This window comes from Marmota marmota, unplaced genomic scaffold (assembly GCF_001458135.2).
Source record: "Marmota marmota marmota unplaced genomic scaffold, marMar, whole genome shotgun sequence".
NCBI lineage: Eukaryota > Metazoa > Chordata > Mammalia > Rodentia > Sciuridae > Marmota > Marmota marmota.
The window spans coordinates 5,416,557-5,441,333 of record NW_025999932.1 but is presented as its reverse complement, the minus strand read 5'-3'; the positions used below and the strand labels follow the sequence as shown (position 1 = coordinate 5,441,333).

The following is a 24,777-nucleotide window of genomic DNA, read 5'->3' as shown; positions in this document are numbered from 1 at the left end:
TGTTTCACATCAGACTGGAACCCCTGCCCTGCTCAGTGGGTAAGAAGAAGAAATTCAGAACATACAGATTGAAAATGAAGAAATAAAAGCCAGCCCTACTCTCAGAGGATGTGACTGTCTTTAAGTAATCCCAAAGATTTAAAAAATAAATAAATAAAAACCTCCTCCTAAGAACCAATAAATGATTTTGCAAGATTATAGAATAAAATATCAATACACAAAAATCAATTCCATTTCCAGAGACAGCAACAAACAATTGGAAAATTAAATTTAAAAACGCAATATTATTTATAAAGATCCAGTGTTTTATGACATTAAACACGTACATATCTAGAACCCAGCAATCCCACACCTGGTTATTTTCCCTAAAGAAATAAAAACTTACTTCACCCAGAAATGTGGACCAAAGGTTTATAGCAGGTGGGTTCATAATCACCAAGTACCGGAGCACTCCAATGTTCCCCAGTGGGTAACAAACTCCAGGGTTCCCCTCCACCCAACATGGCCAGGAAATAAAAGAAACCATAGCTCACAGCTCTGTGAACCCCAGTGGGTAAGCTGCACAGAGGTTGCACACTGTATTATTATTCCACTTACACAGCATCCTCCAAAAACCAAACTGTGCCGCAGGGCACGTGGCCAGGCAGTGGATGCCAGGGCGATGGGTGAACCACACATGCCACATGGCCAACCTGTGAGCCACTGGTGTCCCATATCCGTGTCATGGTGACAGGTGCAGACGTGTACCTATGCTGAGATTCAGACACCAAAACTTGAAATGCCCACTCTATGTATGAGCTTTAAAATGATATTCTAAAGATCAGCCATAGATGCATACTTAAAGGGTCCCGGCACACACGGAGAGGAGTAGCAAAGCCCAGGTCAAGATGTAGCTCACCTGAGAGGCAGCCCTCCTCCTTCCTGCCGCTCCACCCCGCCCACCACGCATTCTCCCTCCTTCACTGATTGCAGCTGTGTCACCTGTGCAAATTAACGTATTTGCTTTTAAAATATTTTAAATAATTGATGCATTTGATTTAGCTCTGTGCCCCTACCCCCCAGAAAGGAGGAACATTTTAAAATACCAGCAGTCACCTACCCTTGAATAGGAAGAATTAAATGATTATTCTTACTAGCAAAATAGCAATAAATTTTATTAAGGAGATGAAAAAAAAAAATCCCAGAACCTGATGCAAAGGAGAATGAGGAAAGAATGGCGCTTGGCTACCAAAATCCTGACGGGGAAACAGGACAAAAGAAGGCACTCCAAGACCCTGGCCACAAGCCAGAGAGAACCACTTTGAGATACCCGAATCAGGGGGTCCCAGCCATCCCTGGGAGGGGCCAAATGCCACCAGCATCGCCAGCCAGGGAGTTTACAAATACCAAGCAGGGGCCCAGACCACATGGCTTTTTAGGGTCTGTGACCTTGCCTTTGTCAGAACCACCCACAGTTCAGCAGAGAAATGGGCCACCAGGCTGAGCAGAATTAGACTCCTCCTCAACACGGAGGAAAAAAGGAAGATGGGAGGAGCCAAGTGCTTCACCATCCGATCATCTCCTCCAGCGACTCTGACAGGTTGGAAGAACTCAGAGACGATGAAGATTGCCATTAGATATTGAATAGTGTACAGACAATGGGTGGCCGGCTGCGGCCGGCTGACTTTGCCACAAGCACCCATTTTGTCTTCACTTTTTATAGCATTATTTTTCTGATTTGAAAAGTAATATGCTCTTGGTATAAAAAAGAAATATAGAATTTTAACAGTAAAATCCCTCATCCTCCCCACACACTTTCCTCCCACCTTGGTGGCAGCCATACAAGAAGTCTAGGGACACCTACTCCAAAATTGTTTCATGGGTAAAATACGTGAAAATATGTTCTTATAGAAAAAGTGGGATCTTTGCCAATCTGAAAGTCACTTAAGCCTTTTCATGTCAGTAAATGGAAGTCTGTCTCTTAGGTAAATGACTAGTTTCACAATATTTATTTTCACTATAATTATGCAATAATAGATATTTGGGTCAATTCTAACCTTTTACCATTACAAACAATTGCTACAGCTTACATATTCTTGTTAATGCAGTCGTGTGAGTTTCTAAAGCTCATTCCTAGAATCGGACTTACCAGAACAGTTGAGAGAAAGATTTGAAATTATTATAGGAAAGTCTCAAACTAATTTGCATATCTAGTAAGAGTATATGGAATACCTGTTTACCCAATTCCCTGATAGCAAAAATCAAACATTTGGATTTATATGTGCCTTTCCAAGTCAAAATATGCCATTGGCCTGGCTTGGAGTTCATGAGGGTTATAGGTCTCGTACTGCATATGTGCAGTTTTTATTCCACATGCCTGTCCATGTCATTTGCCTTTTTTTTTCTGTTGCCATCTTAATCACAGACTTTCAGAATGTCTTCCCAAATCATATATAATAATAGAATTTAACAGTAAAATTCTAATTCTAAATTTTAACAGTAAACTTCCCCATCGTGTTTCAGAGTTTGTTTCCAGTGTGTCTTTTGTTTTGACGTGGTGGTAGTCTTCTGACACGAAAGTTCACTTTCTGGTAGGTCTAACTGATCACGTCTTTTATGGCTTCAAGGCCTGATGTCTGGTTTAAAATGTTTTCCTAACTCAACTGTTTCCCCAGAGCAACGGGAAGCGCCTGTTTCCATGGTGTGAGCATCCTGGTGTGCACGCACCTTGAAAACCCTCAGACCCTGACGTGGGTACAGTTGTCACCAGAACCTGGAGCACAAAACTAGCAAACCAAGGAACAGATCAAGCTGCTTGGATGGACTTTGTTTTTGTCTTTCAGTCCAGAGTGCGGGCTTGAAAGCGATCGACACCACAGAGGCTTCCCAGCTGCTGTCCAGGAGTCTCAGCCTTGACCCTGGCTCAGTCTCCGGCGTCTAGAGTCGACAAGAGGGTAGATATTCTACAGGTCAGCTGATGTAACCACTGGACTGTGACATCCACAGACAAGTGGACGCACCTCGCTCCTGAGGGAGCATGTGCGTGTGCCTGGTGCTGTTTCAATAGGCCAGCACTCCTGCTCGGGAGAGCCCAGTGGATGGGCGCTGACCAGCTGCAGGCCACTCCTGCCCTTGGATGAAGTCCACAGCCTGGGAAACAGCCGAGGGGCGAGGCTCATTTTGCCACTGCTACCTGGGGTCCGCCTGGGCGTGTGCCAGCACTGGGTGCGGGGGCATCTCGGTGTTTTGCCCTTCATCTCTTTCTGGTTTCCTGGGAGCTTTTAACTGCAAGAAGATCCTTGAAAGGTCAAAGGAGGAAGCTGCACAGGAAGAGTGGAGCCGCTGACGGCCATCCCAGCAGCTTCCTCTGAGTACCAGGGCATTTGTTCTGGTCTCCCTGGGTGCAGCTGCTCTGTTCCCGCTTGGCAATGGGACTCAGCTCCGTCTTCAGGGCCTTTAGGGAACCTCACAGGAAAGAACTTAAAGTCCACGGGTCGAAGGGCCCAGATTTTACACAGAGTTTGGCTTCTCCTTCCTGCTTGGGCCTAGCGGGGGTGGCTCTCCCACAGGAGGTCTGTGTATTAAGAACAGCAGAAGGAACCCGGTTACTTGGCGGGAAGTGAGCAACTCCCCATCCCCACCCCCACCCCCAGCAAATGTGACGTCCTGGGTGGGTGGACCACAATCCAAGCTTCTCCCCCTTCTCTTCCTCAAGAAATGAGCAGAGGGATTTAAGAAAAATAATGAGTTATGATGAGCATTTACCATAGAAAAACACTTTGTAGTTGTTATTTTTAAAGTCCCAAACTTGTCAGAAGAAAGGTCTATTTTTCTTAGGAAAGATGAACAGTTAGATGTCAGGCCAGGGCTGGGGCTGGGGCTCAGTGGTCAAGCGCTTGCTTGAGACACTGGGTTCAAACCTCAGCACCACATAAAAATGAAATAAAGATATTATATCCACCAACAACTAAAAAAATGAATAATTAAAAAAAAAAAAAGATGTTAGGCCGATGATGTCCAAAGAGAACATTCTAAGGGATTCCGCAGTCGCTTCTCAGCACAGAGAAAGGCTGGAGACGCCCCATGTTTATTTGAAGAGGAGCACTAAGAGCAAAGGCATTAAAGTTGTTTGAGGTGATATCAGAAAATCATGTATTTAAAAAGGAAACCAATGCAAATGAGTGATGCTGTTATTTTAATTCTTAGGATGAAAAATTACCAATCAACAAGGAAGAAATATGAAAAAAAGAAAAGGCTGTGTACCTAATTAGTTTGAACACATGTAATTTGTAGCTCAAAACTAAAGCTATTAGTGAATTTAATGGTGGCTCTACCTACTGCTAAATTATAATGAATACCAAGCGCATTCCATTAGCTGTGATAAGTCTGGGTTAGAACCTTGGATTAATTGGATTAATTTTAGTTTATCTTTTAAGAGTATCTATTTAGAACTACATATTAATCCTGTATACCTTTAAATAGTATAATATGTGATCAAAACAAGCAGATATTTATACTCTTGCCCTGCACGTTTTTCTGTAGACACCGACATTACATGGGGCATGACCAGAATAGCCTTCAAAGCTTTGAGGACGTCTTTGGGCCTAGGGAGGGGTGCTCCAAAGCTGGGCACCCCTCAGCTGTGATGTTTGGTGCTCCTCAGGCAGGGGCTGCTTTGGATTCAAGAAGTGCCTTCACATGTCTCGGACATGTCTTGGAATCGCAAGGCCTCAGGAACAGGAGCACTGCAGATGTCTTGGCCAGAGCAGCAAGTGGCCTGGGGACAGGAATGAGGAGCATTAGAAGGTCCATGGTGGCACAAGAAACCAAAGGCCTTTCCCTTCAGAGGCCTAGTCTCAGGACCCCAGGGGAGGGAGTGGCCAGAACCAACCTTTCAAGACCTCTTTTCCTCTCTGCTCTGGACCAGGTGGCCTTGACCTCCTGAGGATCTTGCTGAGCCCAGGTTCTTGCTTCTCTCCCAGGAAGCTGAGGTCAACCGGAAGGAAGACAGTTCTGTGAGGATGGCTCCCTCCATTTCCCACAGGGATGCTCCTGTTTCCCAAGGCCTAGCTCCCTCTGCGGAGCATGCTCTACAAATTCATGCACCACACAGCTGTTCTGCATGGAAAGCAGGTACCCCTAGTCTAGGTCAGCAAGAGAAGAGTTTGGGTATTTCCTCAAGGCCCCAACCTAGAGCCAACTCTACCCAGAGGAGACACAAAACTGCAGAGAGAGCTCTGGTGCTGGGAGTCACTGAGGCCAACAGCCTCTCTGCCGGCGTCGCTTTGAAGAGAAGTGGCCACAGGACAAGGGTCTCCAGGTCAGCCTGAAGCCTGGCCTGTCCTTGGGCTCAATGAAGGAAATTAGCCAATGGGCTGCTGCGCCTGGAGAGCTCAGGGCTCAAAGCAACTTTAGGTCCTGATCCAGTGCCCTTCATGTGGCTTCAATTTATCAACTGCAGCTTGTTTCAGGTAGAATTTAGAGGGTTACCATCTTGTGAAAATGGCAATGTTAGAAAAGAGCAAAACAATACATTTTGGTAAGTAAATAATGTCCAATTCGAAGGTATGAAGGAGACAGGATGATTTTACTTTAAAAATTGAAATTGAAACATATTCTTTGCCTAGTTTTACTCATCATACTAGAAATACTCTCTAATTAACACTGAAACGTAGAAAATTCACTTGCCTCTAAATGACTTTCTAGTTTTCAAAGTGCCAGTAACTATGTTCAGGCAAGGATAATAATAACAATAAATGTACTAGTTCTTCTTACTGTAAAATAAAGTTCTTCTTACTATAAAAAAGTTCTTATTGTGATCATAACTGTTCTAACTTATGGTTTGTTAGAGATACTACAAAGCTACACTTTAGGTAAATATGTTAAATTTGCATTTTTCCATGATGTATATTAATTTAATCTGTGAAAGATCTTTCACAGCACTCTCTCAGCTAAATAAATGATAGAAAAGTGTAAGAGCCATAAACAACACAAATATGCTGAAAAAAAAAACACTTAAACATACTGCAAAAACAGATCCTCCAGCACCCCACTTGCCATTAAAGGACAGCTGTGTTAGTCTGAAGACTACCTGGGGTGGGGCTGTGAGCAACAAAAGTCACAAGCCCTCCAGGAAGCCAATAAATACATTTCCAGATCACTTTTGGTCATTTCTGACTCATTCTCCCTGGGGCTGCCCTTTTGTCCTCAGCCCTCAAATTACAGCCTGTAGTTATCTCCTTTTTTCTGGGTCAAAAATGAATCAGGGTCTTAGTGCATACCTGCAAAACCCTGTTGACAAAACAGTGGAACAGGTCATCTGTTCCTCTCCCATCTGCCACTAAGGGCTGCCATATGCATTGTGAACCTGCGCGGTCAGGATGGAATGGCAGATGGACACACTTCCCATTCAGTGGACTTGAGGAAAGGTAAGGGTGCTTTTAATATCATTTGCACCAGCAGCAACACTGCCAGCTCTTTGTGAATATTGTTGCTGGAAAACCATACAGTGGTACCCGCACCTGCCGGTGGGGTATCTTGTTCTTAGCTAGTCTGCCTATTTTTGAGGTGTTATATTTCTTGACAATACCAAATCAATAAAGCTAATTTGCAGCAGCATACCACATTACAGCATTTTATATCACACTTCCAAGAACCAGCAGTCTCAAATCTTGACAATTTAAACCACATAACAACTCCTGATATTTAGATCTTTTCCAGTAAAAAATATAATAATCAATTCTCCTCCATACAACACAGTTTCCGTGTCCCCACTTCTGGCAACAGCCCCGTCATTTCAGTCACTCATGCTTAACACTTTGCAGCTTGTACCTTAGAATCTTTTTTCTCCTGTCCACCCCCATCTTATCAGGCGCCGAGTCCTATGATGCTCAGAAGGTAATCCACGTGGTCCACTGCTGCATGTGCTGTGGCCTTGGCCTCCGCAGTGAACGCCATTTCTCACCTGGGTAACCAGCCTCTCCCTCCTCTCCCTTCCAACGCATTCTACTAAACACCCCAGATTGGCTTCAGGAAATCTTAATTTTGTATTTCACTCCCCTGCTTTTTAGCTTTCACTGGTTGGTTCCCACTGCCTCGAGCTGCCCTTGACAGCCCTCCACAGTGTCCACATCCAGCTTTCCAGAGGTCTCTCTCACCTCACAACGGTGTGGTAGGAGACCACACTTCTCACCTGCACTTAAACATACCGCACAAAAGTGATGTGTGACACCCGGTTCCTGTGCCAACCCTCACCAGGAATTTGCTTCTCTTTCCTCTCTGTGTTTCAAGATTGTGCTGTCCTCCAAGGCTCATCTCAAACCCACCCCCTTCCATCAGTCTGCACCCAAACACTCCTGCTCACAGCTTCCTCTTCCCTCTGATTTTCCCCAGGGTACTTTCTCTGCAGACTTACCCTGTGCGTTGCAATGTGTCCTTCCTGTCTTTCTGCTATCCATCCATCTGCACAGACATACTATATAGACACACCAACACCCATATGCATATGTACACATACACTTTATGTAATTGCTGTTATATATAAATATTGTTTTGTGACTTGCTTTTTTATATACTGATGTATGTTGGAGATCTGTCCCTGTAATATCTATGGAGACAGCAAGATGGTGATTTCTTTTTTGTATTTCTGTATTCTTCAACTTTTCTATAATAATCATGTCCTCAGCTTTCTATCTAGTAAGGGGAAAAAAACTAATTTCAATGATTATAGAAAAGGATAAATCAAGAGTGCAAAATTACATAACTTCAAAGTTTAAAGATCTTTTTGAAACCAAACCTTAGAATGACTTATCCACAACAATATTCACATTTTTGTTCAATATACATTCAAGAACCTATACAGCTCAAAGGACTGTAGTGTTTAAGCAGAAACGAGTTTGCCTCAATCCCTGCCCCAGGGTGACAGTTATCAGTAATGACCTATTGCATATTTGTGGGTTTTTTTCTCTCAAAGTTCTCATTGTAAACAAAAGATACCTTTTGAAAGAATGCCTTTTGACTATAAGGCTAATCTACTAACTGCAGTGTTATAGACAAAAGCCTTTCATTATGTAACATATTTAGTTAATTGCTTGATTTTAATGTTAAAATTAAATGGCTTAGTTGTGTTGGATTTTTAAAGCATTTGCAAAACTACTACCTGATACTACCCTTGCAATAAGTGAGCCATCATATTCTGTGGGGAACCCTGAGTGGAGGTGACCCTACGACATTCCCAACTTGGCAAGCTGGCAAGACCACAAAGAGCATCTCCAGCTTCTAATCTTCTATCTTCTCCCCAAATTAAACCAAACTTCTTCATGATGAGAAAGATTCTGTCCAGGTCCCAGAACAAGTTTTAATATTAGAACTGAGATGTACATAAGTGGATTGGTGGGATCCATGCACAGAGATGCACGGTGTGTTCCATTTTGTCACCAATGTGGCGTGGCACATGGTATGCTCCAGTATCTCTTCCCAGCACTGTCCTGGGAAACTGGAAACCAGGAAAGAGACTTGTGAAAGCACCTTCTATTTGACAAGCACAAATAAATTGATTAAATTGCCTCTATCCTAAACCTATCCAAGCATCACCAGCATCCCGTAAATAACAGAAGCCAGTTGGTAACAAATCTCTAAGTTTGGGCACGTGCAACACTCCAAAGACACTGATTTTAATATCCCATCAAATGTGGAGAGCAGTAGAGGCAGGCGATACACCAAAAAGAGGCCATCTGTTACTTATTTAAGCCACCCTTAGACAAGAATATATTACTTTTCAGGGGAAAAATATTGTTCTTTCCAGAGGAATAGGAATGTGAAATAAACAATGAGATGAGATAAAGCTGTTTATATCAAAGAGTGAATCAGATTATAACACTGAAAAATAGTATACATTTCCTGTTATTGCTGCTATAAGTAAAACAGTATTTGAAAGACAAATTACCATGTTACTATTCTTGAAAATCCCCGGCTCCTCTGTAAGTAATGACATCTTGGTAGACATGCGACTAACCAAGTGCAGACACATCTCCATCTACATAATTTAAGGGAAGAAAAAAAAAATCATCGTTTCCCCTTGGAGAAGAATACTTTTTCCTTGAGAATTTAAAGACTCTAGAAAAGCTTTCATTGAATACAAACAAAAACTGCAGAAGGGTAGGGAAGACACAAGCCGCCAAAGTGCTCCTGGTGGGAAGTGCAGCCGGGCTCTGGGGACAGTGAGAGGAGAACAGAGCAGGGTCCCCAGAGTCGAAGTGCCACAGCAGCGCACGAGCCCAGGGGACCTCCCAGCCACAGCTTCGGCAAGACCCAGGGCCAGGGATCCGCCCCTCACCTGTGGCATGTGACACAGACACATGCACAGTTGGCATCCCCACACACCAGCCTGGGCTCTAGGGGAAGGCCCCATGCACCCACGGGAGCCACCCTGGGTCACAGCATGAACAGATATTGGGTGTCGTCTTGGCAGGAGCTCAAGTGCTGCCCACCTCTCATACGAAGGCTCATCTGATCTCATCTCTCAGCAACTCTCAGACATCCTGAAGAAAAGAATCAGTGGTGGCCGCAGGCCTAGAACGACTGCTCTCAAGGCCAGCAAAACGCTGGCCCCGAGCTCTGCCTGCCTTCTGGAACTGGGGCAGCCCCTGTGTCTCCAAGTCAAATGACAGTGAACAGTGGGAACTGCTTGAATGGTAGGTCTGAGAGACTCCACTGCCACCAGCTGCCCGTTGGCCTACGCAGGGTGCTGCCGGTGCTCACAGGCCAGTCCAGTCACCTCAGGACGGTGGTCAGTCTCCGAGGGGTGTCTCTGGGCCATGGCCCAGGATTCAAAGTTCTTGCCTAGGCTCACCTCAGGGCCCTGCCACCGAGAGTCCTTTCTTGATAGAGCCATGATGACGCTTCTGCAGTGGGAGACAAGAGGCAGGAGTCTCCTGGCTGACCAGCACGGTGGCCAGGGTCTGGAATGGCCTCTGCTGAAAGCAGCTCATCTCTCCATGGCTGAGAGAGGAGGGGTTTGGAGGGCCACCTCTGCTTTGCACAAGTCCTCAGTGAAGAAGAGTCCACCCACATGGTCTGAAGAGAAAGCACTGGGCCTCCTGCGCCTCTCACCAGGTGAGCTTTACCTCCAGGAGGCATTTGGCAAAGTCCAAGACACTCTTGGTGTCACAGTATGTTGGTGGGAGGGGCTGTGCTCCTGGCATCTGCTGGGCAGGTGCTAAACATCCCTCAAGGCTCAGGGCAGTCCCTACCACAAAGGATTATCCAGCTCTGGATACGCCAAGGCTGAGAAAGCCTGGTCTATATTTAACCCCTAAAAAATGAAGGAAGAGCTGTCTCAGAGCTGAGTCATGGCCAGGGACTCTCTCAGGGCTCCTCTGCCAACACACTGCGCGTTCCTTGTGACGCTCTCCGGGCCAGCTGCTGCCCTCTCCACTCCTCTCTCCCTGCCGGCCTGGCTCCCGACCGCCCTCCCCTCCCAGGACCTCATCTGCCTGAGATGGTCCCTACAGGTGGCAGGGGTGTTCTCACTGTCCTTGGTGCTTCATTCCCAGGAGACCCAAGAGGCGGAGGCCTGATTCCAGCTTTGAGAGGGGACCAAGTGCCCTCCCATTCCCAGGCCCCGACCTGGGAACGCCTCTCACTGCAGATCCCTGACGCAGCCCCCAGCCTCCGTGGACAGGGAGGAGACCAGGGTGCGGCCTCTGCCCGCACTTTGGGCCTCAGAGTCACCTCTGTCACGTTCTCTTCAGGAGCTAAGAGAAGGCGAGGGCGACTCATGAAGGGGTGCACATGACACCCACCCATGTGGAAGGAAGAAGTTTACAGAGGGCTCTGGGGAGAGGTCAGGAGGAAAGGCCAGGGGCTGTGGGATGGACAGGAGGCTACATCTGGAGAGTGGGACAAGATTTTCCACTTAGCAACAGGGATGCGTTTGAATTAAAGGCAGGCAGTGGAGACGGTGCATCCAGTTGAACCCACAGGGATAACTGAAAGATAATCAAAACTACAGTGACCCCAGTTGGGACTGAGGAAGCACATTGGCATGGCCTCCCTGTCCTGACGGAAGGTGCCCTGAGAGTCTGCGGTCGGGTTCCTACTTCAGACTCCGCCTCCAGCACGCACCCCAGCCCTCTGGAAACGGGCTCCTGACTGACTCAAAGGAACAGGGCCAAGCCCTGTCTGGGCAGGACCACGTCCCGCAGAGATCCCACGGCCCTGCCAGGAGCACCCCAGCCACGGGCGCCTCTCACACCTGGGGAGCTGAGAAGGGCGGAGACCAGACACCTCAGGATGGTCTTAATGACATCTTGTCCTGATGGAGCAGGAAGCAAGAAGCAGCTGAGCTTCAGTGCGCACCTGAGCAGCCTGTGAGGGCCACGCCTCAGGCTAGGATCGCCTCTGGGAATAGTTCTTATCATGCTGATTCCAGAGGGGAGGGGAGGGGAGGACAGGTGGACACGGTCTCCGCCCATCTCCCACTTCCCTCAGAGCTTCCTCTCTCCCTGGATCTTCTCCAGCAGCACCCCAGAGGCACCAAGAAGGTGTTAAGAAATGCCACACATCTCCCTGGAGAGTTCCCGAGGCCCGGAGCACAAGCCTGTTATGGGTGACCCCCTTGGCCAGTGAGGTGCGTGTCACAGCCCACCAGGTAGGAGGGGAGAGCAGGGGAGTGGCCAGGTCCCTGGAGGCCTCTTGCGGCCCCTGCTGTGCTGGCAGTCACCTGTCTGCAACGCAGGTGTCTCCTCTGATCCTTTGCCACCTCCCCTCTTCCTTCTGACTTTCCTTTTCTCCCCCTCTTGGGAGACAGTGAGCCTGCTAAGCAGACAGAGCCTGGGAAAGTCGTTCATCTGAAGTCTCCCAGACCTGGGTGGGTATGATGCCCTGGAGTCCCACCATGGACTAAGTGGCTGTGTCCCCTCAGAATCCAGATGTTGAAGCCTAGCCCTTGAGTGACGGTACCAAGAAGAGGTGCCTCGGGAGGTGAATAGGTACAAGGGCAGGGCACTCCTAGGGAGGTTGGTGCCCCTATGAAGGGTCACAGAGACCCCATGCCTCTTCCCTCATGGAGGGCACAGTGAGAAGACCACCGTGGTGGAGCAGGATGCAGGCCTCACCAGACCCACTGTGCTGGTACCTGATCTGGGCCTCCCAGCCTCCAGCACTGTGCGGGATAAATTCCTGTTGTTAGGAACCCTGCCCAGTCTTTGGTACTCTGCAGTAGTTGCTCAAATGGGCCAAGACAACAGCTTGCTCATTGTGCAACCTGCACTCACACCTGTAAAATGGTGACAATAACACTGTTCCCTACATACATTTTAGGATTAAATAAAATAACTGGTCTATGCTGCTAGTACTTGATCTATGCTTCTTGAATATTTGAATATTTCTCTCTCTCTCTCTCTCTCTCATTATCTTTCTCTGGTTTTTCTCTTCCCCTTCTTCTATTGAAATTAGGTACAGAGCAGAAAGCAAAGACATAAATGAAGGTTATGAAAAAATTGCAGCTTTTCAAATCCAGAAAGAAACTGCAAGAGCACCCAGAACAACCCTCCCCTCGATAGAGGAGCACGTTGAGGCTCAGAGCAGTGCAGCTGCCCAAGACCACACAGTGCACCACGGGGCGTCACGGCCCAAGCCAGTCCCTGGCTGTCCCCCAGACCATCACCCTGCAGAGGAAACAAGCCAACAGGGGGAGAGGAGGCGTGCGGTGGCTGTGTCCGTGCCATGTCCAGGCCTATTCATTTAGCAAAGGGGCTTCTGTAACTTACTTACAAATCTAAATTAGCTGAGGATGAGCTCAGTGGTAAGAGCGCTTGGCTGGCATGCCAGAGGCTCTGGGTTCCATCCCCAGCACTGAAAAATACATAAATAAAAATCTGAATTACGTTTATTGAAATTCTTCAAAACTAGGATCACTTTGTTTATGTTGTTAGGTTTAAATTTTTAGCATATTTTGCCCAAGTTTGCTTTTCCCCTAAAAAATATTCAAAGTGTTGACTGCCCACATTCCCTATTTGGAAAACATAAATGTCTGCCAGTGGTCTGGCTGATCCTTGCCCAGTGCCCAACCTGGGCACTGGCTCCGCCCAGGCAGCCTCAGGTGGGCTGCCAGGCTCCGATGTCCCACTGGACCTGCCACCTTGAGCCTGGTTAATCATTGGGGCCTTCCTCTGTATTATTTACTAATACAATCTACTAAAATGATCTGTTCTGACATAAGTCCTAGAATGGAAGGGGCCTACCATGGTCCCAGTGCTGGTCCCCACCCACTCTCATGCTGAAACTTAGTTGCTGTTATGGTTTAGATCTTCAGTGTGACCAAAGGACCATGTGGGCTTGTCCCCCAGAAGATGTGGAGCTTTTGGAAGACGTAGCCCACTGGGGGGTCTCCAGGCCATTGGGATGTGCCCTTTAAGAAGATCCAATGGCTCAGCCCCTCCTCTTCCTCTCTTTTGCTTCCCAGCCAAGAAATGCGAGGTTTTGCTTTGCCCTGCACTGCCCACCATAAGGAACTCCCCAACACAGGCCCCAAAGCAAGAGGGCCAGTCATCATGGGCTTGATCCTCCAAAACAGTGAGAAACCCTTTTCTCTATAAGCTGATTGTCAGAGTTATATGTTACAGTGATGGAGAGCTGACTGACACAACTGCCATTGTAATAGCAGCAGGAGGACCTTGAAGAGGTAGGGAGGCCATGGGGCTCTGCCCTCTCAAATGGAAATGGTGCTGTTATAAACAGACAAGGTCAGACCCCTCCGAGGCACGCTCTTGTTCTCTCTCTCTCTCTCTCTCTCTCTCTCTCTCTCTCTCTCTCCTTCTCCTCCTGTCGTGTGACGATGCAGGTAGAAGACCCTGCCAGACTGCAGAACCCTAATATTGGATTTCCAGTCTCCAGAAGTGGGAATGAACAAATTTCTGTCCCTTAGAAATTACCCAGTGTGTGGTTTCCTGTTAAGAACAGCACGTGGCAGGTAAGAGGACACCTAGCTCATGCCTCACAATCCCAGGTTGTTCTGGGTGAAATATGCAATTTGACAGTGACTCTCTAGAGATAACGTCCCTCCTGTTTCTCAGAGAGAGACTTTCTCAGTAGAAGAGTTCCCAAGTTTGCTTTTCCCCTAAAAAATTGGGGCAGAGGGCTCTGTTTGTTTCCAATGGCCCAGCTATGGGGCCCCTCTGTTTGGAGCACCTGGGCCATAATCTAGCCCTCCCCCAAACTCCTGAGTCAGGCCCTGTGGTCATGAATTCTTTCTCCAGATAACTATTCATAAAAGCAAGCATGCATGACTAACCATGAGATGAATCCAATGATGCAAGTTTATGTGACTTATTTCATCTACCCAGCATGTCAACTTGACGCTGAAGGGGGAAGTTTTCATTGCCAATTCCCAGGACAAAGAATTTAGAGTAGTGAACACTAACATGTGGGTGGCCCTGTGAGTCCTTGACAGCATCGCCTCTCCACCCTTTCTTGGCTCCTGTATGCCAGCTCTACCAAATTCTCAGACGGGAGAAGACAGCATTGGTCCTTCATGCCTGCTGACTTGGAGAACCGACAAGACCCAAGCTCCACCCGGCACCTCCCCTCTCATAAGCACTCTTCTGAAAATAATTTTGAGATGTCTTATGCAGTGTGGTATAAATTACTGCCGTAAATTATCCAACAAGCCAGTCAAATATGTATTTTTCATCCATTCATTTCATAACACAGGTGTGTATCAAGTTGCCCATGAATTTGGGAGTCAGAAAGACCACAGTCATAATCTTAGTTCCACTGCTTACCAATTTCACTATTCCCCTCCTCCTCTTTGTCTTTCCCCTCTGGCGGTGCTGGGGATTGAACCCAGGTCTTGTGCTGGCTAGCCCGTGCCCTACTACCAACTTAAACCCCTAGACCCATATTAATAATATTAATATTCTGATCCCAGTAAAGCTTCTTAACAACCTGACTCTCATTATCATTGCTTATAAAAATTGGGAAATAATACCAAACTCAAGGTTGCTTATAAGTATTCTTATAAGAATAAGTTGCTTATAAGCATACTTATAAGTATGCTTATAAGTATATGTATGTGAGTTTCTGGATCAAATAGCCACTGGACAGAGGCCAGCACCTTGCCATGGAATCCGACACACTGGTGTCCACCAGCGAGTTGCATCAGGCAAAGGTCAGAGCACAGATCACGAATGATGCTGCCCTTTGATGTAAAAATCTATTCTTCTCTTACATGAAGCTCTGCTCTTAATCTCTGCTTGACCCGTGTCCAACTTCTGGGTGTTCCCTGAGTTCTCTAACCTCAGAGCTTTCTAGTTTTCCACTTGACCTTGGACTAACTATTTCATCAAACTACCTCATTTCCTCCTCAGCCCAGGTAGAGAGAGTTGACCTAGAAACTGAAACCATTGCCCAAGCTTCTTAGCACAGTCACACGAGTAGAAACTCCAGGGAAGGGAGTGGTTCTGGGACACGGAGGGCATGGCAGCAGAGAGCTGGGCGGGACACTGTGCCCTGCACTTTTCATTTCGTAGAAATCAATGAATTTCAAAGATTATTTACTTCTACCCTTTTCTTTTTAAGAAAGAATGAGGTCCAGAAAAGTTGGGGGACTTTCCAGGGTTGCACAGTTACTTAGGAAGCCAGACACCACCACCCCCATTACTCAGATGTAAATGGTCACTTGTAATACCCCTCAAATCATCCTCACACTTCAAAAGATCAAACACTTGCGTAGACAATATCAAATATTCCACTCTAGCAACTTAATGATTTCCTGTTGCTATATGATGGGTCTCAGATTATCACTAAAAGCCATTTTACATTTCGACAGCTAACACTGTGAAAGCTAACAGCAACTTCTGGAGTTGGAGTCTAGTTAGCACATGCCCAGCCGGAAGCCGCAAGGTAACAGGCCCTACCTGCTGACTTCTGAAGCATCTCTGTGACTGGCATTTCCCATGACCACACGACTCAGGGATTGGAACACAGCTTCAGAGACTTCACCTCACATCCATCTGCACCCTGAAATCCAATATCTGCTTTTATGAAAGTAATTCATGCATATGGATTAAAATAAATACAACAAGAGAGTAGTGCATTAGTCAGAACTCTCCAAGAAAACAGAACAAATTAGATGTGTATCTCTTAAGAGAGAGAGATTTATTTTAAAGAATCATCTCAGGCAGTCGAGGGGCCAGCAAGTCTGCAGTCGGTTGCTGACTCGTCCAGCCAGCAGCTGGATACCCAGGTAAGAGCTGACACTGCAGTCTGGAGTCCACATCTGCAAGCAGACAGCAGGCAGGAGACTCAGGCGGGGTTTCTAAGTTGTATGCCCAAAGCAAAACTTCTCCTCCAGGAAGCCTCCATGTTTGCTCCCAGGCCTTCAGCAAGTTGCATGAGGCCTCAGCCTTGGAGGGTCCTCTGCTTTACTAAGGTCAACTGAGGACACTTACCTACATACCTACAAAGCACCTGCACAGAAACACCCTAGTAACAGACTGACAAATGGGTACCCCAACAGCCTAGCTGACACATAAAATCAGCCAACCTGGGGCAGATCACAGAAAGGGACCTTGTCCCAGTCCATATCCTCTCTCCAGGGATGTGCATTTGAAGTGGCCAAACCCAGCCTCGCAGGGTAGAGTATTGGTTCTGTTTAAGGTTGCAAAGTGCACTGGACTTTCTTCTTGACAGTCACTCAGTCTGTCCTCTGGGCCAGGCCCTCTGATAAGCACTTTGCATGGCTATCTGCATAAGCACTTCCAGTAGCTCAACAGGAGGGTCCTATTGTCACTGCCAATGTTCAAGTCGGCAGAGGTGCAGAGAGATAACATCCTCCTGTTGAACAAATTGATGGCAAGAGATGTCTAATCTGCTTATGGAAAAACAAAACAACTCAAATCATTTTTATGGAGATATTGAGGCAAGAACAAATCCAGCCACGTTTCAAGAAATTCTGTCACCAAATACCATTGAAAGCCCTGTGCTCGGGGGCGGGAGGACAGAGTCTGGGGCTCTGTTTTGCTCACTTCCATAGAAAGGCAATATTCCTTATTTTAAATTATTTATTATTTTGTGTTCCCAATTAAGCTACAATGTGACAGGCAAGCTATTTTACAAGGCAATAAAAAAAATAATCGTGCTCCCCAGTGAGTAAACTACAAGGCCAAAAGGTGAGTTGTTTATTTCAGCGAGAGAACTGTATTACTGCACTGAAAAAGAGTGGGCATGTCTGATATTGCTGCTACAAGTCAAACAGCTACAGAAAAGAACAAGATAAACCAGTTACCAGCCTTCCTGAAAGGTCCTATTTTTAGAATAATGACAAAACTGTCTGTGTTTACATAAGGAGCAAAGATGATTGACAGGTGGAGTGGAGGAGCCAAGGCCTGCCCCAGGGTGAGGACTTCTGGGTGGAGGGAAGTGCTGAAAGGCTCAGGAGCAGCAAGACCCCCACTGGATGTGAATGGCAGGAAAAAATGTAATAGTAGATTAACCTGACTTGAGGGTCCTATCTTCTCAACCTGCTGCACAAACCGTAAATTCAAATTAGCCTAGCTACGGAAAACAAAATGGTGCTGTGAGCCCTGCCGTGTCATTAGGGTGGTTTATGGGAAGCCTGTGTGACTACATATGGCCACCAGACGGGAGCTGGTCTTCAAAACAAAAACAAAATAAACCAAGAAGCCCTCACCCTCAAATAAAGCCAGACGAACGTACCCGCTGAGCAGCTCTGTGCATTTCAGCTGGAAGTAGCTGGTGACAAGTGAGGCCAGGGGCGGGAGGGCAGGGGCCAGGGAGGCTCCACCAGGGCTGCTTTCATCTCTGCCTGTGTGTGCTGGGGGTGTGAGTGTCGGGATGCTGCAGGAAGCAGGGGGAGGAGAGGAAGGAAGAGGATGCCTGAGAGTCTCTGTCGATTTTGCCAAGACCTTGGCTCAGAAGGAAAGGGCTCACCCCCAGAACTCACAAGGCAATCTTGGTGAAATGCCCTTATCCATCTGATGCTGCTCACACACCCTCCGTCCACACTGCCCAGCCACAGACATCACCCTCCGCCATCGTGACAGATGGAATCTATGAGACTCTATTGATCAGCCTCAAGAGAAATAAGTCCTGGCTCCTAGTCTGTAAGAAAGCCATCCACTTCAAGAAGAACTTCTCTAATACACACAGAAGAGATACGTGGAAATAGGCTCCAGGCCTTCTCCCTTTCAAACCTCTCACTCCTCTTCGGATACTTCTCAAATTATATTCATATAAGTTTTGTTCATTCCGTTCCAAATTTTAGACTTGCTAATTTCAAAAGCTAGCTCATGTTATTTTTTCATCTTTGTACATACGTATTCCCAAGGAGAAAAAGATTTCCCTTTGACCAGTGATGTTTGTAGATCCACCCCCCCACCCCCAGCCCCAAATCCTTTTATGCATTAGAACTCCAAGAAATAGCAAGCAGCCACCAGTCAAGGCAGCTTTTCCAATTTGTAAGGAATGGAGATGTGCTCTGGATGCCACCTGTAGTATACAGTGTGGTAGATGCACAACCAAGATGGCAGCCACGCACCCCTCACCTCCCGTGTGCACACACTCTTCCTCATGTCCAGGAGCATGGCCTTCATCCTCCGTCTTTACGTTTTGACTGGTCTTGTTTCTTACTCTGAGTGACAACTGGTGGCTGAAGTCCTGTTGTGCCCATCTCCAGACTACATTGAAGATTTCTTGTTCTTTGAAGAAGCCAACCACCAAGCAAAAAAAGGACTACACTGTCCAGGGGAGCCGTGAGCTGACCAGGCCACTTGGAGAGGAGCCAGGCCTAGGAGTTGGGTCTGTTTAGACCTTCCACTGAGTCCAGCATCGGCAGAGTGCCATTAATGGTGAACCCAGCTGACAACACGTGGGGTAGCACCTGACCTCTGCCCAAATTCTTGCCCCATAGAATCCTGAGAAGTCACATTTCTTGAAACCATTAAATTTTGACACAGGTTAATATGTAACAGTAGGTAGAATACACAGAAAGGTTAAAAAAATGTTTTTTGAAGAAAAGTGATCCTATAGCCTCGGGACCAGGGCTCACACAGCCCGAGCCTCTCTAAGTATTTCTTGTGATTTTCAAATTTCCTAATCCCTCTTGTGGGTCTTCCCTTCACACTTCCTGAACAAGGATCGAGTGCTCAGACACCCTCTGGGTCGGATTGCTGAAGCCTGACACGCTGAGGGCACCTTGGGGGGTGAGTTTGGATCAGAGATAGAGTCTCTTGAGGATGAGGTGATCAGGCACGTGGTTTCCAAGTCTGCAAATCAACTTCTACAACATCGACAGACATCAGACACCAGGGGATGTCCTAAATGGGACCAGCACAGTCCCTGCAGAACAACGAGTGAACCAGGCTTCAGGGGTGGACTTTCAGGGGACCAGGGGGGCTGCCTGCCCCCTCAGGAGCACAAGTGCCCCAGGATGGACAGGAAAGGGTGGGACAGATCTGCTGCCAACAGCACGGAGCAGTCTCCTCTCATGTGCTCGAGTCTTGGATTTTCCTCGACTGGAGGCTTGGATACTACCATGGAGCATTTTCCTAGGCTTCTGCTAATTTCTGGATTCAATTTGTGAGTTTGGATATGGATATGAATATATTTCTGTCACTGGGAAAACAAATTAAGAGAATTACTTGGAATTACTGAGACTCAAAAGGAATCTGTTTACCAACACAGTGCAAGTAAGAACCCAGAAATAACACCCACTCCTCCAATCCTTGCTGTCCACGAGCTCCTGGGAAGGTTTATTTTTATTTATTTATTTATTTTGACTTATAATTTTCCCACAGAAGAGTCCAGCTTCTTGGATGATTTTTCATGATTCCATGGCCCTCCCCGTGTCTGATGTACCTCTTATCCTGTTGAAAACATACTTGGCCAGTCCCAGACAAAGGCTACCACTTCCTTGACACACAGAGGAGGAGATGCTGTTGGGGGTGGGGGTGGCACGTATCTCCCCACAGCTGGCACCCTACGGAGCTGTGTGGTTTCCAGAAGACCCTTTCTGGCTGAAAAGTCGGTCACAGCATTAAATATTGAACAGTAATGCAGAAACAGCTGCTGAGTCTTAATGGGCAGCCCCACCCGCACCCCCAAGTCACTGGATGAAGATTAGTGTTGGTGGTCAGAAGAATGGGAGAGGTTGGTGAATTCACAGCATTTCCTGGGAGTAAAATAGAACTCCACTCCCACCCCCGGAAAATGTGGGTTTTCCCAGATGGAACATATTGTGTAAAGCTACATAAAAGTAAAAGAAACTTTTAGTGAATTTGATTTAATGTTTACAAAGTATATTTATTAAACAGACTTTCTCCTATTGAAAATTTCCACTGTGTTCCTGGAAAAGGATCAAGGTCGGTTCTTATTCAATAATCCTATCTGATGCAAACCTCCACCGCGGTGGCCAAAAGCAGTTACACGGTGCTCGTGAAGCCCAGTTCTTCCTCATCTCAAGGTTCTATATCTTTGTTCATGACGACATCCCTGTGCCCCAGCTAGTGGCTCTATTGTGATAAAACAGCAATGACCTACAACAGACAGTGCGTGTAAACTGGGGACTTTTTTCTAATTATGGCACAAAAGATTTTCTCCCACCTGAAGGGAAACTACTGTTACTTGCATCTGGAATATGCCCTGTGCCTCGTGTGTTGAAGGCTTGGCACTATGGCACTTTGAAGAGGAGGAACCCAATAGGAAGTCAATTGCCAGCATGCCCTGGAAGGAGACTGTGAGACCTGTCTCTTCCTCTTTCTCTTTTGTTCCTGACCATGAGGTGAGCAGTGCTGCTCTGTCATGTGTTCCCGCTATGATGTGCTGCCTTGTCACGGCTCCAAAAGCAGTGAGGACGGGTATCTTTAAATCTGTGAACCAAAACAACCCTTTTCTCTGTATAAGCTGATTGCCTCAGGTATTCATTACAGTAACAGAAAGCTAAGTAGGTATTGGGGGTGGAGTCTCCAGGTACCCAGCCGCAGATCCCTCAAGCTGATGTCAAACAAAGGCCGGTCTCAATGGAGAGAAGTATACAATGCATTCCTCTGAGCCCCCAGAACCTCGGCGCTTCTGCCTCCTTTCTTAAAGGACACTGCAAATGCAGTTCCTATCAGGGGGGAAGAAGGGAGGTCCATCTGGAACTTTCAGTTTTCACATTAAAAGGAGAGTGTTGTACTTCAAAATGTGAAGCAATGCAAGGAAGGAAGGGAAGGAGGGACAGAGGGAGGGAGGAGGAACAACAGGGTCCATCAAGGAACTGGTAGTTGGACACGTAGGTCAATGACAGAAGAAAAATAGAAAATAAAATGTGCAGTTCTTCACAGTCATACTGGAATAGATATTATACACGTATGCACTATTTACCTATAAAGAGACACAGGTGGCCAGAGAGATGGATGGACAGATGGACAGGCAGACAGAGATCCCAGACCTTCACTAAACTGAAGGGAGAAAGTGATATTATTCGTGAAGTCCTAAGGAGAAGCTGATGGCTAAATGTCTACTTTTTAGTTCATAAGTGTCATTTTATTCATTCTCTTAACAAAGTCCCTTCCCAGGCAGGACCAGGGCTTCAGGCATCTCACTCAAGTCAAGGCGACCACTGCCCTGACGTGGTCAGTCCACTGTGGGTGGCTGACTTCCAGACAGGTGATGGCATCTGTGTCGTGTGGTCTAATCTCCTGGAGGTGGTCTGCCTGCACTGGGTGCTCTCACCTTCCTGCTGAAGATGTGCATCCACATGAGCTATTTTTACACACTGAGTCTGGTACTCTCTCCCGCCCAGTGAGCCATAGCCCCGGCCCCCAGGTCACAACGCTCTCCCATTTCACACTCATATGCCGAGATCCAGATCCTAAATCCAGGCCCAGGATGGCGCCAGCCTCAGGGAACCAGTGACTGACAGTGTTTTAAATAATGCCAGCTCAGGGCCTGCCTTCTTCTCTCCTGCCCATCGGCCCCTTTAGCCCATCCTGAGTCATTCCAGTGTCTCACTTGGAAAGCAGAGGGGACTGCTGGTGTCTTATCCCGTGTCCCTCAAGAACACCCCTGCCTCCGTTTCCCACACTGTAGATTGCAGAGGAAAGAAGGGCCTTCGGGAAGACAGAAAACAAATGAAAGATGACTCAGTGAGTGGGCTCCCCTCTCGTGCCCGGTCTGCCAGGCGCTTGCGTCACTACCACATGGCCACAGGAAGGAGGCAAGCCATGTTCCTCCCATAATTAGCAAAACCTGCTTCATGGTGACCTGCCGCCCACACCCAGGTTTTTAGGAAATTCACATTTGCTTAAAGTCCCATCTCTCCAGCCTGCTCCAAACACCAGTGATTAAGGAATCGTGATTGTAACAGGTGTGACGCACAAAAGCGCCAAATGAGGTGAATGCGTAAAACAGGGGACCGACCCTGTGGGCTGCTGGTGTGGGACATGGTGCAGAGGAAGGTTCTCTATGCCCCACAGGCAAGTGACCAGAAGACGGAAGGCCACCGAGGGCCAGGTATGCATGGGGCAGCAGGCAGAAGGCGCCAACAGGTGTAGACATTTCAAACACAGATGGTGCCACGTGCATCAGCCTGAGACCCACCAGAGCCCATGGTGTCAAGGATGCATCCAACAGACAGCAAGGAGGGCAGCCACCTGCAACCCAGGAGGGAAGAGGGCTGTGCTGGCAGAGGCTGCAGAGCAGTAGGAGAAACAGAATACAGCATCACAGGGTCACCGAAATCTGGCTTTCCCAGGATGGCCCTGGCTTTCCCAGGATGGCACTGGCTTTCCCAGGAAGGCCCTGGCTTTCCCAGGATGGCACTGGCTTTCCCAGGATGGCCCTGGCTTTCCCAGGAAGGCCCTGGCTTTCCCAGGATGGCACTGGCTTTCTCAGGATGGCCCTGGCTTCCCCAGGATGGCCCTGGCTTCTACTTACTGCCATTTCTGCCTTCACTAGGAGTGTCCTGGCTTACACCTCTAAACAGTTCCTGATAATAATACGTTTACCATGATGATGCTAATGGTATACAGAGAGACAGGAGGAGAGAGAATGAAAAAATGTATCACAGTGTGACGACTGGTAAATCTGAGTGTTCTTTTCTCATTGTCCTAAAACAGATCACGGCTTATGCAGGGGCCTGGCTCGGCACAGTGATACTCCTTCCGGTCCTGGAGGTGAGAACTCTGAAGCTGATTCCAGGCCACCAAGCAAAGGCCCGGCCAGCTGGGCTGCTGCAGGTCTGCGGAGAATCCCTTCCCCAGAGCTCGCAGCTCCTGCTTCCCTTGGCCCTGGGTCCTTGCCTTGCCTTCCAAGCACAGCCTCTGCCATCCCTCTGCCTCCTCCCTCCAGTCCTCCAGCCTCCTTTCTCCCTCCTATGAGGACAATTGCAGCCAGATTTGGGGCCCACCCTGCTGACCAGCATCATCTCCCCACCTCAATGACCTTTGCACAATCTGCAAAGCCCTCTGTGTGTAGGAAAGTGCTCCCAGGTTCCAGGGTTAGGACCTGGATGTCTGTGAGGGAACTCATTGACCCACCACCCTACCAAAGGAACTCAGTCTTCTCTTAAGTTCCTTAAAATGTAAAGTTGTTTTAAAATGTTTCAAAACATGAATGAGTTTGGGAGATGAATTACACAGTTATCCTAATAGAGAGCGTAAGTTCCCCTCTCTCTGGCCCCCCTCCTCTCCCACCGGTCTGTCTCGGGGAACACTCATTAGAGGGCCCGCTCTGGTGCATCTTGCTTCTGACCTGCAGAGCCTGCGCTCGTGCCTTACAGGAAACGCAGACACGATGGGTCCCCACTGCTCTCTTTCTAAAGGCTGAGAAAAATCTTTAAGGGAAGTTTCTGAGCAGCGGATTGGATTGATCCATTTAACCCGTTGGTGAGGGTGCGCGACGCCCTCTCACAGACTCCGATCATTAAGGACTGAGAAAGTCTCAGGAGCTCTATTTTTTTTTCCCCCTTAACATTCTTTCCTCCACGATGAAGAAATAATCCAACACAATTATAAACGTCTCTTTGCATCTGCTCCTGGGCCCTGCACGTCACCGTGTATTTATGCACGTCTATGATTTGAGCGACTTCAACACTGTTATTTCCATAACCCCAGGCGCCTCGGCGGTCCTCAGGAGCGCATCCCCTCTGTCTGCCAGGGGAAGCCATTCCTTCCTCTAGGCTGCTCCTTCAACTCAAACTTCTTGTTCACTCTGCTACTGAACTCAGCTCTGTTATCTTCAGCCTCGCCGCCCAGAACCTTCCCGAGGGTCTCAGCCAGGTCTGCAGAGCTGAGGAGCTCGTCCCCAGTGCACGCAGCACCCTGCCACCTCCCCGCACCGCCAGCGGTGGATCAGAAGGAATGACAAGCAAAGTGCGACCCCGCTCTGCAGATGCTCAAGAAAGGGCTGTCAAGGAAAGAAGGGTCTGGAAATCCTTGAGCTCAAGGTGGAAGTCTGTGTACTTGGTCAGCAGCCCTGGAGAAACAGCCTCCAGGCAGACGCAAACAGAAACTCAGGTTTAAAAACAACTCCCTTTTGAACAACCAATTAAAAAAAAAAAAAAAAGATAAGGATAATGCAAACCCGTGACAAACATTGAAACAATAAACAAAGCCATTGCCTGAAGAAAGTGAGTTGAATTAACAAAAAGAGAAGAAAAATGTAGGTGGCAGGAGGTTAGCAAACTACCATTTTTACACTTAGGCTTAAAACTTTGCAAGATTTCACTGCAGTATGGAGACACCTTAGAAAACTGGGAATGGATCCACCATTTGACCCAGCTATTCCACTCTGTCT

The 24,777-nt window shown here is 47.5% G+C and overlaps 1 long non-coding RNA gene across 3 annotated transcripts; it reads right to left on the bottom strand.

Moving 5' to 3' along the window:
- Positions 1-983: 983 nt before the first annotated feature.
- LOC125616041 lies at positions 984-16,001 on the bottom strand. Of its 3 annotated transcripts, none has more exons than XR_007346655.1 (4): positions 15,897-16,001; positions 4,871-4,965; positions 4,452-4,756; positions 984-3,553 (listed from the first exon to the last, which is right to left on the bottom strand). It is a non-coding gene; the product is annotated as an uncharacterized LOC125616041 (long non-coding RNA). The 3 variants fall into 3 exon arrangements; XR_007346656.1 differs by lacking the exon at positions 15,897-16,001 and adding an exon at positions 8,924-10,200; XR_007346654.1 differs by lacking the exon at positions 15,897-16,001 and adding an exon at positions 6,811-7,367.
- Positions 16,002-24,777: the final 8,776 nt, after the last annotated feature.